The 10,593-nt window shown below is 48.2% G+C and overlaps 1 pseudogene; it reads left to right on the forward strand.

The window, feature by feature from the left end:
* Positions 1-7,075: 7,075 nt before the first annotated feature.
* LOC101115667 (elongation factor 1-gamma-like) lies at positions 7,076-9,148 on the forward strand (annotated as a pseudogene).
* The last annotated feature ends 1,445 nt before the right edge of the window (positions 9,149-10,593 follow it).

The following is a 10,593-nucleotide window of genomic DNA, read 5'->3' on the forward strand; positions in this document are numbered from 1 at the left end:
ACCCAGGGATCGAACCTGGGTCTCATACATTGTAAGCAGATTCTTTACCATCTGAGCCACCAGGGAAACCCATGTCTAAACCTCACTTGATGGGGTTAGTGCCCTTATACTAAGGCTCTCTCTCTCCCTCTCTCTGTGCTATGTGAGCAAGAAGACAGCTGTCTGCAAACCTGGAGGAGAGCTTTCCCTAGAACCCAACCGTGCTGATGTCCCAGCCTCCAAAACTCTGAGAAATAAGTGTTTGCTGTTTAAAACACACCAGTCTAGGACACTTGTTATAGCTTCCTGAACTCAGTGGATGCCACGGTGATAAGACACAGTCCCTGTACTCAAGGAACACGCAGTGAAGTGTGAGACCATCTGGGGAGGGGAGCCTCAGGGTACCGAGGAGCAGGACCGGAAAGAAATGAGCCCAGGGCACTCTGGACCCCAGAGAGGGCACCAACCCCGCCCAACGTGGGATCTGGGAAGTGCCAAGAGGGACTCCAGGAATATTAAAGCCACGAAAGTCTCTCTACAGACTCTCCAGCTGAGAAGTTAAAGGATTTATCCAGGCTAACCCAAGGAGCTTTAAAAGTAGAGTCACAATTTACTGCCTGTCCAAATGTAGCGTGTTTACACTCGCGGGTTAAAGGTTATGCGAGTTATTGGTGCTTTAAAAAAAAACTTCATAGTAAAATATATTTGAGACCATGTAATGATAAGAAACATTTGGCATGTTGAAGGGGGAAAAAATGCAGCTGTTGTAGAATTCTCCCCTATAAAAACATCTGACTCTGTGAACTGGGCTTGGAGGAAGTGAAGTTTCAAAGAAGTCCATTTGGAGTCACGCATAAACTGGGTCTGCTTAATGCAAAGAGTGCATGTTTTGTCGTAAATGATTTCCACCTCGGCACCTTGGACGTGGAAACACAGCCAGCGTCTCTCTCCAGCTAATTTGTTATTGTGGCCTCTGATGTGGGTTTGGGGCAGTTGTGTGAAATCTTCCTAGAATTCCATTGCAGCAAATCTTCAGAGGGAAAAACAGCAGACGGGTGGCTTTGGAAATCACTGCCATTTGTAATAGATCAGTGTGTCCGTCCTCACCACTGCTGAGCAGGAAAATGAGATGCAAGCCTTCAGTGATCTGGAGTTTTTTCCAGTGGTAATGTCGGATCTTTAGATGCAGCATGGAAGTGTGGAAAGGAACACCCATTCTGGAAGTGTCTTCTAGGAGAACGTAGAGAGCTTGCCTGTGTACACAGTTGGTAATGGAGATGCAATTCTTATTTAGCAACTTTGTTTTTAAAACCATTTTTTAAGATGTTTGTAGGACTAAAGGCAGGGCAGTAATCCTAGCTGATGTCTGCCGAGTGCTCCTGTGTCCCAGGTAATGTAGTAGCCAACCTACACGTTTGGTCACAGGAGAGGCGTGGCTGCGGGGAGCGGGGTAGAACAGACGGCTATATGCCAGGCGCAAGGTCAAGTGCTTTTCATCTATTATTCCAGCCGATCCTCACAACATCCTTTTGAGAAAAACACAAATATAAGCTCCATTTTACAGATGTGAAAGCTGAGGTTCAGAGAGGCTCCTGAGTTGTTCAGGATGACTTCTACAGGCCAGTTCTCTACTGCTGAGTTCCACAGCCTCTGCTTGGCAGCTCTGGGCAATGTCACGTGCTCAGCGGCTCAGTCGTGTCCAACTCTTTGCGACCCCTTGGACTGTAGCCCGTCAGGTTCCTCTGTCCGTGGAATTTTCCAGGCAAGAATCTTGGAGTGGATTGCCACTTCCTGCTCTAAGGTATCTTCCCGACCCAGGGAAGAACCTGCCTCTCTGGGATCTCCTGCATGGGCAGGCAGGTTCTTTACCACTAGCGCCACCTGGGAAGTCCTAGCTGGTACGGGGCAAACTCCAAGTGTGTGCTCAGTCGCTCTGTCATTTCTGACTCCTGTGCAACCCCATGGACTGTAGTCTGTCAGGCTCCTCTATCCATGGGATTTCCTAGGCAAGAATACTGGAGTCGCTTGGCATTTCCTTCTCCACGGGATCTTCCCCACCCAGGGATCGAACCCTGTCTCCTGCATCTCCTGCCTTGGCACTTGGATTCTTTACCACTGTGCCACCGGGGAAGCTCAAAAACTGCAAGGGAGCGACCCCTTAAAGCCTTGGAAGTTCCAGTGCTGTCAGACCCACTGATGTTGCTCAGTCGCTCAGCCATGTCCGACTCTTTGTGACCCCATGGACTGCAGCACGCCAGGCTTCCCTGTCCATCACCATCTCCCGGACATGTCACACCCATAAGTGCAATTAAATCGTGTGCACTGACCAGCCACTGAAAAGTACCAAATGTGTGGTGTGTAAGAAGCTCTCCAGGAACAAGACTGCCTGAATTTTGCAAGAAACATTTTGAGTAAAACAATTTGCAATCAGTAAAACCCCAGGGTCTGAGAAGCCTATTTCTTCATCTTTCTTGGAGAGATTGAGGTGACTTTAAATTACCCAACAAATTAGTTCATTTTAATGTCAGAATGTATTAGGGGGAGGGGGATTCTGAGGTGAAAGAAAAGTAAGTGTAATTGCTTCTTTTTTTGCAAAATCACATATTACTTTGTTCATTATGAAATAATGAAGCATTATTTAATCCCATTATGAAATAAATGAGATCGAGTAAACAACGCATCTGCATTCATGCAGTGACAGAAAGTCAGGAAATGTTTGTCCCACGGACACTTGAAAGTATCGGCTCCATTTTTCTCAGTAATGAAACTGTAGGTGTTTTCATTACAAAAATGTTTTATAAGAAATACAAATATGGCTTTATTAAATGAACTGTTAGGGGACCTTTCCTACTGAAGTCTTTCCTAGATGGTCGTGTTTTGAAATGTAGATTCCTGTCTTCAAAATGAAGCCATCTGTAGGCAGTGATCAATATCTAACAAAATCATCAGTGAAATGAAAGAAAAAAAAGTCAATAGACTAAGGTTAAGTCCATGAAAGCCCTATTTCCATATGTACACCTGCCCTCTTGTGGCATTCATCTGTATGGTCGCCTACCATGCATTTTTAAGACTTGGATTATTTTAACCAATATCCTACGTAGCTGTCTGCCGCCACACCTAACTACAGAGCCTCATCCTGGATTAGTTATTCTTTCCCACAGGCATTTGTCTGCTCGACCTTAGAGACTGCAGGGCATGCTCACATTTGGTGAACATAATACTCGGGAAAAATTCTAATTAATTGGCATTTTGCTCCTTGGTCCAGCTGCTAAGGCTGCTTAAAAATTTACCCCAAAATATAAACAACCATTCAGTGAGTCAGGAACTCAGAAAGGGGATGGTTTCTCTAGGGCCTCATGTGGAGACAAAGACCTAGAGCTGGGAACATCTGAAGGTGTCTCCACTCGGATCTGGGGGTGGAGACTGGCTGCAGGCTGGGGTCTCTGGTTCTTCCACACTGGGCTCTTCACGAGGGCCAGTTTGGGCTTCTTCAGAGCATAGAAATCAACCCTGAACATTCCTTGCAGGGACTGATGCTGAAGCTGGAGCTCCAGTACTTTGGCCACCTGATGAGAAGAGCTGACTCATTAGAAAAGACCTTGATGTTAGGAAAGATTGAAGGTGGAAGGAGAAGGGGACGACAGAGGAGGAGACAGTTGGATGGCATCACTGACACAATAGACGTGAGTCTGAGTCAACTCCAGGAGTTGGTGATGGACAGGGAGGCCTGGCGTACTGCGGTTCACGGGGTCACGGAGTCAGACACGACTGAGCGAGTGAGCAACAGCAAGCGCAGAGCATCAGAGGCAGAGAGAGAATGTCAGCAGAAGCTCATTCTTATGCCCTGGCCTCAGAGGTCAGATAGGGTCACGTCCACTCATTCTATCTGTCACCAGGAGCCAGCCCTGACTCAATATGAGAAGGGACAGCGTACTGTCCCCTGAATGGGCATGAAAACAGTGATGCACGGATCTTTGGGGACCGTCTTGAAGACTGACTGTATACATTTCAATAATGAACCAGCATTGTATTTTATCTGTATGTGGGATATGACTGCCTTCATCTGCTGCCCATAGTCCTAACGTGGTCTCCAGCCAGCTGTGGGTCAGCATTTAGGATTGAAGACCCCTGTTCCTCCAGGAGAAGGACCGAGGGGGAAGTCCCAGTCAGAGTCAGTCATCCCAGGGAAGAAGTGAAATCGTGGAGAATTTAGTTCTAGAAGGAAAAAAGGGAGGGCAGGGGAGTGGCTCTAGCCCCCGTCCCAACTCCCTACCCTCACCTCCACCTGCACTTTAAGAGGATTTCGTCAAGGATTTCATCAATGCAAATGACTAATACAGATGAAAACACACACAACTCAATTTCATTAGTAACCCCAGAAACAGACATTGGAGCAACAATCAGATACCCCAGAAGGACTTTTTCAGACAGGAAAGGTGTGGTCAGCATGCTTTCTCAATGGGTGCGACCTCATTTCATCTGAAATTTTACTGTTGTTTATAATTATCTGAGTATATCTCAAGTCTTAATTCAGATTTTTTTTTCAATTTTTAAGAATATGAGTATCTTTTGGTCTTAAAAAAAAATTGTCTGTATTCAGAAATACCAGGGCCTCCCAGGTGGCGCTAGTGGTAAAGAATCCATCTGCCAATGTAGGATATGCAAGAGACCAGGGTTCGATCCCTGGATCCAACCCCTGGGTCGGGAAGATCCCCTGAAGGAGGAAATGGCAACCCGCTCCAGTATACTTGCCTAGAAAATTCCATGGACAGAGGAGCCTGGGACCACAAAAAATCAGACACAGCTGAGCGACTGAACACGCCACAACTGTGAGATGGAGATTTCACTCCTGATCTCACACTCTTTTTTTTTATTTTTCAGAAAGGAGACACCCCAGGGGCAAGTCTGGGGAGTGTGGGGATTCTGAGAAGATGCCACTGGACTTGGGCCACGAACAGATGAAAAGGACTTTTCCCAGGATTCCTCTTTCTGATAGGGTGTGGGAAAGCATTCGAGATAGAGAGAGCAGCGTGACCCAACGTGGTGTTGATGAGCACCATAAGCTTGGGAAGTGATGAGCGCTTAACGCCCAAGGGAGTGGGTGGTTGAAGCTGCACGTGGAGGTTGATGCTAAAGTCCATGGCGGGAGGTGAACTTGATTCACTGATGGGAGCCTCCAATGTTTTTTAAGCGAGGGCACCATGCAGTTGGGTGTGTTTTAGGGTCATCACTCCGAGCATGGTGGCCGTGGAGGAGCAAGCACATAGGACAATAGAGGACTACATGGGAAGGATTAACTGGGCAGTTGTGGTGAGAACGGAAAGAAGGGAATTATTAAAGAGATGAGCCTAAGGTGGAACGGCAGGATGCTGGGGGTGAGAGGGAGGGCGAAAGGCATCTAGCTTCAAGCTTTGCTGACTATATAAACAGCAATGTCTTTAACCAAAATGTGGGCTACAAAGGGGGAGGAGTGCTTGAGCTCACATTTGGACTTCCTGAGTTTCCATGTTTATGGGACATATAAGGATACCGCCCAAACGCAGGCCTGCCTTGGGGAATATTCATCTCATTAAAGTTAAATCACGTTTCCCTGTCTGCATGTCTCCTCCCCACAGGAATGTAACCTCCCAGAGGGAAAGATTGAAGGCAAGAGGAGAAGGGGATGACAGAGGATGAGATGGCTGGACGGCATCACAGATTCTATGCACATGAGTTTGGGTGGACTCCAGGAGTTGGCGATGGACAGGGAGGCCTGGCGTGCTGCTGTCCGTGGGGTCACAAAGAACAGGACACCACTGAGCGACTGAACTGAGAGGGAAGCCACTCTCCTTTATCTCGAATCTCCTGTGCCCCGGGAGAGGGCAGAGTCAGTTTTGGTGCACAGTGGTTGTCTAGGTAATTGAGCAACAAAATGCATGCAAGGAGGAGGGAGGGGGCGGTAGAGGGTGAAGAGCAGGCACTGAGGACCACCAGTGGAGAAATTGGTTGGAAAAAAAGGGAAGCCAGGGAAGGTACTGGCAAGGAGCAAAAGAGAGGAGGCAAGAGATCCAGTCACCAAATGCATCGACCCCAGTTCTTCCAAGTCAGCAGACAGAGCGGCAGCAGCAGCAATGAGTCCCTTGGACGCAGTCCCTGGATGGAAAGCCAGCACTGGCCTGCTCACCCAGACCGTGTGGGCTGCAACAAGTCAGGACTGGTTCTGTCCCCTTGTGCAGTCTGCTCTCTGTAAACAGCCCCCGTGCGCAGTCCAGCTCGTATTGCCCGAGCTGTTTTCAAAACAATGGGAAATGACCAGAGAGAGGACTCATACACTCGGTTCCTTGCCACACCTTTCATATCATACTGATGGAGAAAAAGTTTCCTAAGTATTATTAATGACCTGAAAGATTTCACCAAGTGGAGAGACCTGATGAGGGATTAATTTTTACTAATGGAGCTCCTAGGGACAGCTGTAAAAATCAACAGTCCTCCAGATGAAAGTGAGACCCTCGGTCCTCTGACACTTAGTTGAATTTCTTGGTTTTTAATGGATTTGCTTAACGAGGGAAGCCTCCTGTGATGTTCTTTGTTCTGGGGACTGGGAGCTGCTAGACAATTAACTAATTGTTTTACTGATCGATATCTAATTTTTTGCTGTTGTCATAAAACCAAAGTAGCAGCAGAAAATGTAGAAAATGGAAAAAAAAAAAAATCTCCCCGGACCCTGCCCCCATCACAAATGTCTGATCGCAATTGCACGTTTCCAGTCCTCTGCCCTCAGCAGATAGTTTTGTAGTTGTAAACACTGAGGACATTGTGCCCTGCTTTTTTTCACTTAACATAATCTGATTCTCTTTTATGAGCAATGAAATTTGATACGAGGTGCTGCTCACACAGTTTTTTTTTTTTTTGAAAGACCATCATTGCAAGGATTGGTGAGTATTTTCTAAGCCCCATCGACTTCAGAGAATCAGGAAATTAAACTTTTTATTTATTGGTCTTTGACTTTCCCATAAATGGACACAGGTCTACCTTGTTTGACTGCGCTGTAAAAGCAGGCACTGGCTGAACAAAGGCCACGCCGATGAGTAATTAGGCAGCAGGCAGAGACCGGGCAGTGCTTTATGGGCCCATTAGTACTTGCCCAGCTGCTTTCAAGGTTCCAGTCTGCAACTTGGGTGTTAGGTACCTTTAGTTTCTTCGGTTTTAAAAAAAAAATGGCCTGCGTGTTTTTTGTTGCTGTTGTTTTTGTCCAAATATTCAAAGACATGAACTGATCTCTGCAGTCCTTTAAAGGAAAGGATAAACGGTGCTTGTTACATACGTGATTTTTTTTTTTTTTTTTTTTACTGTGCTGAGTCTCTGTTGCTGCTCAGCTTTCTCTAGTTGCAGTGCTTCTCACTGTAGGGCCTTCTCTTGTTGCAGCTGGAGCACGGACTCTGGGGCATGCAGGCTTCAGGGGCTGTGGGTGGTGGGCTCAATATTTGCGGTTCCCAGGCTCCAGAGTGCTGGCTCAATAGCTGTGGTACACCGGCTTAGTTGATCGGAGGCATGTCGAATCTTCCCGGACCAGGGATCGAACCTGTGTCTCTTGCATTGGCCGGCAGATTATTTACCACTGAGCCACCAGGAAAGCCCTTGTGTTTTTTTGTTTTTTTTTTAAGCCATGTTCTGGCCCCTCTCTCTATGAAATCGCCATGACGGGTGGGACCCCGTGCACGTGTCCTGACAGCTGGGGGGCCTGAAGACCCTCACTACTGCTCAGTAAAGCGGGGCTCAGGTCCCTGTGTTCCGGGCACCACCCAGCTTCCATTTCGGCCAAACCAGCTGCACCCCCAAATTGCTCCATAAATTTCCCGCCGGCAAGGTTCCAGCCTTTGAGGTGGATTCTGTATGTTGGAGGGCGTTGTCGCTGCCTCCTATGTGAGCCCAGAGGATATCCTCCCGTGGCCGCAGTACAGCTGGGGCGGTGGGCGGGCTTGGCTGATGGCGGCGACACAGTGTCCCCGGCCGGGACCCGGCAGTCCCCCTACTGGGGCATCATGCATCACGACAAGGAGGCCACAGAGAAGGAGGGGGTGAGGTGGATTCTGGGGCTGCTGGACGCTGCCTGGACGACCCGGACTCTTCTGGTGGGTGAATGTGTCACACCGGCTGACATCACCATTGTCAGCAGCCTGTTGGGCTTTATTCACAGGTTCTGGAGCCTTCTTTATGCCAGGCCTTCCCTAATACCAACTGCTGGTTCCTCACCCACATGAACCAGCCCCAGTTCCGGGCTATCTTGAGGGAGTTGAAGCTCTGTGAGAAAATGGCCCGGTTGGATCCTAAACGGTTTGCGGAGAGCCAGCCTAAAAAGCACACCAACTGGAAAGAGAAAGGTTCTTAAGAAGCCAGGCAGAGGCCCCAGGCGAAGCAGAAAGAGAAGAAGGCGGCTGCCCTGCTCTTGAGGGAGGAGCTGGGTGAATGTGAGCAGGTGCTGGCTGCTGAGCTGAAGGCCAAGGATCCCTCTGCTCATCTGCCCAAGAGTGTACCTTCTTGTTGGATGGATTTAAGCGCGAGTACTCCCATGAGGACATGCTGTCTGTGGTGCTGCCGCATCGGGGAGCACTTTGATCAGGGTGGGATTCCCTGGTGGCTCAGACAGTAAAGCGTCTGCCCGCAATGCGGGAGACCCGGGTTCGATCCCCAGGTTGGGAAGATCCCCTGGAGGAGGAAATGGCAACCCACTCCAGCACTCTTGCCTAGAAAATTCCATGGATGGAGGAGCCTGGTGGGCTACAGTCCATGGGGTCGCAGAGTCAGACAGGACTGAGCGACTTCACTTCACCTGATAAGGGTGGCTGGTCGCTGTGGTACTCCGAATACAGCTTCCCAGGCCTCCCTGAGCTGCAGCCTTGTCACTGGACTGTTCCAAGCCATTGGACAAACTGAGGAGGAACGCCTTTGCCAGTGTCTTTCTCTACGGAACCAACCACAGCAGCTCCATTTCTGGAATCTGGGTCTTCCAAGGCTGGCACTTGCCTTTCTGTGGAGCCCAGATCGGCCTGTGGACCACAAGTCACGTGTATGGTGGAGACTGGATATCAGTAATGAGGAGACCCAGATGGTGGTTGGAGAATACTTTTCCTGGGAAGGGGCCTTTCAGCACGTGGGCAAAGCCTTCAATCAAGGCAAGGCCTTCAAGTGAACATCTCTTGCCGTTAGCTGCTGTACCTGCCCTTCAAGGAGAATGGAGGTCATTAAAGGAAACTGAACGATGAAAAAAAAAAAAAAAAGCTGTGTTCTGAATCTAATTAATCTTGTGTACACTTGAGTGCTTGGGGACTTGCAGTATAGATGGAGTGATTCATTCTATAAAGCCGTCCCCAGCTTTCTGGAGTGTCTCTTTCATGCTGAGCGGGGATGGTGGTCTGACCTCCACACATTTTCGTGACATCCCCAGAGACTATGTGGTTATGACACGCTCCTCTGAGAGCCCACTGGAGTTGTTCGTCTTAACCAGAGTCCTAGGGGGAAAGCGGTTTTTGCCTTGGGCACTTTTCCTCGTGAAATGTATCTCTTCGTATATATTTAGTCCAGAGCAAAAATTGTTATCTTCTCTACCTGTGATCACAGCTATTAAATAAATAACTAAAGGGAATCTATCTTCAGAGGATAAAAATTGGGGAGTTCTTTTCCACCAGTGTGACCTCATTAAAACATTGTCATCTTTGTAGACCCATCTTTACTTACCTGCTGCAGCTTTGTAAAGCAAAACGGTCATTGCCTCTTCTAGGATGGAAACTGTCCATTTTATTAAAATTCAGAAGGTTAAAAATGCCCAGATCTGCAAACACTGGTTTTAGTGGTTGGTGTCTTGAAGCCCTCCCTTGTTCGTCAGCGCAATACAGTATTGGAGAAGGACAGATAGAGAATTAAGCGTTGTGACAAGGTCAAGGTGAATGGAATGGATGTGAGCCTGTCCCCAAGGCCTTGCAGCCTGGGAGGAAGATGAAGCAGATACTCAACAGAGCAGTGGGCTCAAGGCTCAGAGGAGAAAACAGAAGTGTTACCCTCAGCTTGGGGTCAGGGTGGAATGGCATGGTCTTCCCTTAGCAAGGCTGGATGAGGGGTCAAGGCCACGTCAGATCCAGGACCCACCCAGTGTTCTTCAGTTCTCTAAGAATTAATGCAATCCACTGTTGGTGCAAGAGAATTACAAGTTGGAACCTGAATTTGTGAAGATACAATGGCAAAGAGTCTTGATAAGTAGTGGGCACAACCCACAGCTCCATGTATCTAGGAGAAAAGACCTAGAAGGGGTCACCCTGCCAGCCTCATTGACTGGCCATTGGAGCCTTCCAGCTGGCCAGCTAGAGTGCCCATGTGAAGTACTCACCCTGCTCCTGACACTATGGAAAGCATTTTGCATGTATCCTCTCATGAATAAGATGGTTAGATAGCATCACCAACTTAATGGACACGAATTTGAGCAAATTTCGGGAGACAGTGGAAGACAGAGGAGCCTGGCATGCTGCAGTCCATGGGGTCACAAAGAGTTGGACATGACTTAGCGACTGAACAAGAAAGCATCTTCTCATATGATCCTTAATCCTAGGAGGTGAGTTCTATAAGTAGTTCCAACAAAAGAAT

This window comes from Ovis aries, chromosome 22, assembly GCF_016772045.2.
Source record: "Ovis aries strain OAR_USU_Benz2616 breed Rambouillet chromosome 22, ARS-UI_Ramb_v3.0, whole genome shotgun sequence".
In the NCBI taxonomy this organism is placed as follows: Eukaryota; Metazoa; Chordata; class Mammalia; order Artiodactyla; family Bovidae; genus Ovis; species Ovis aries.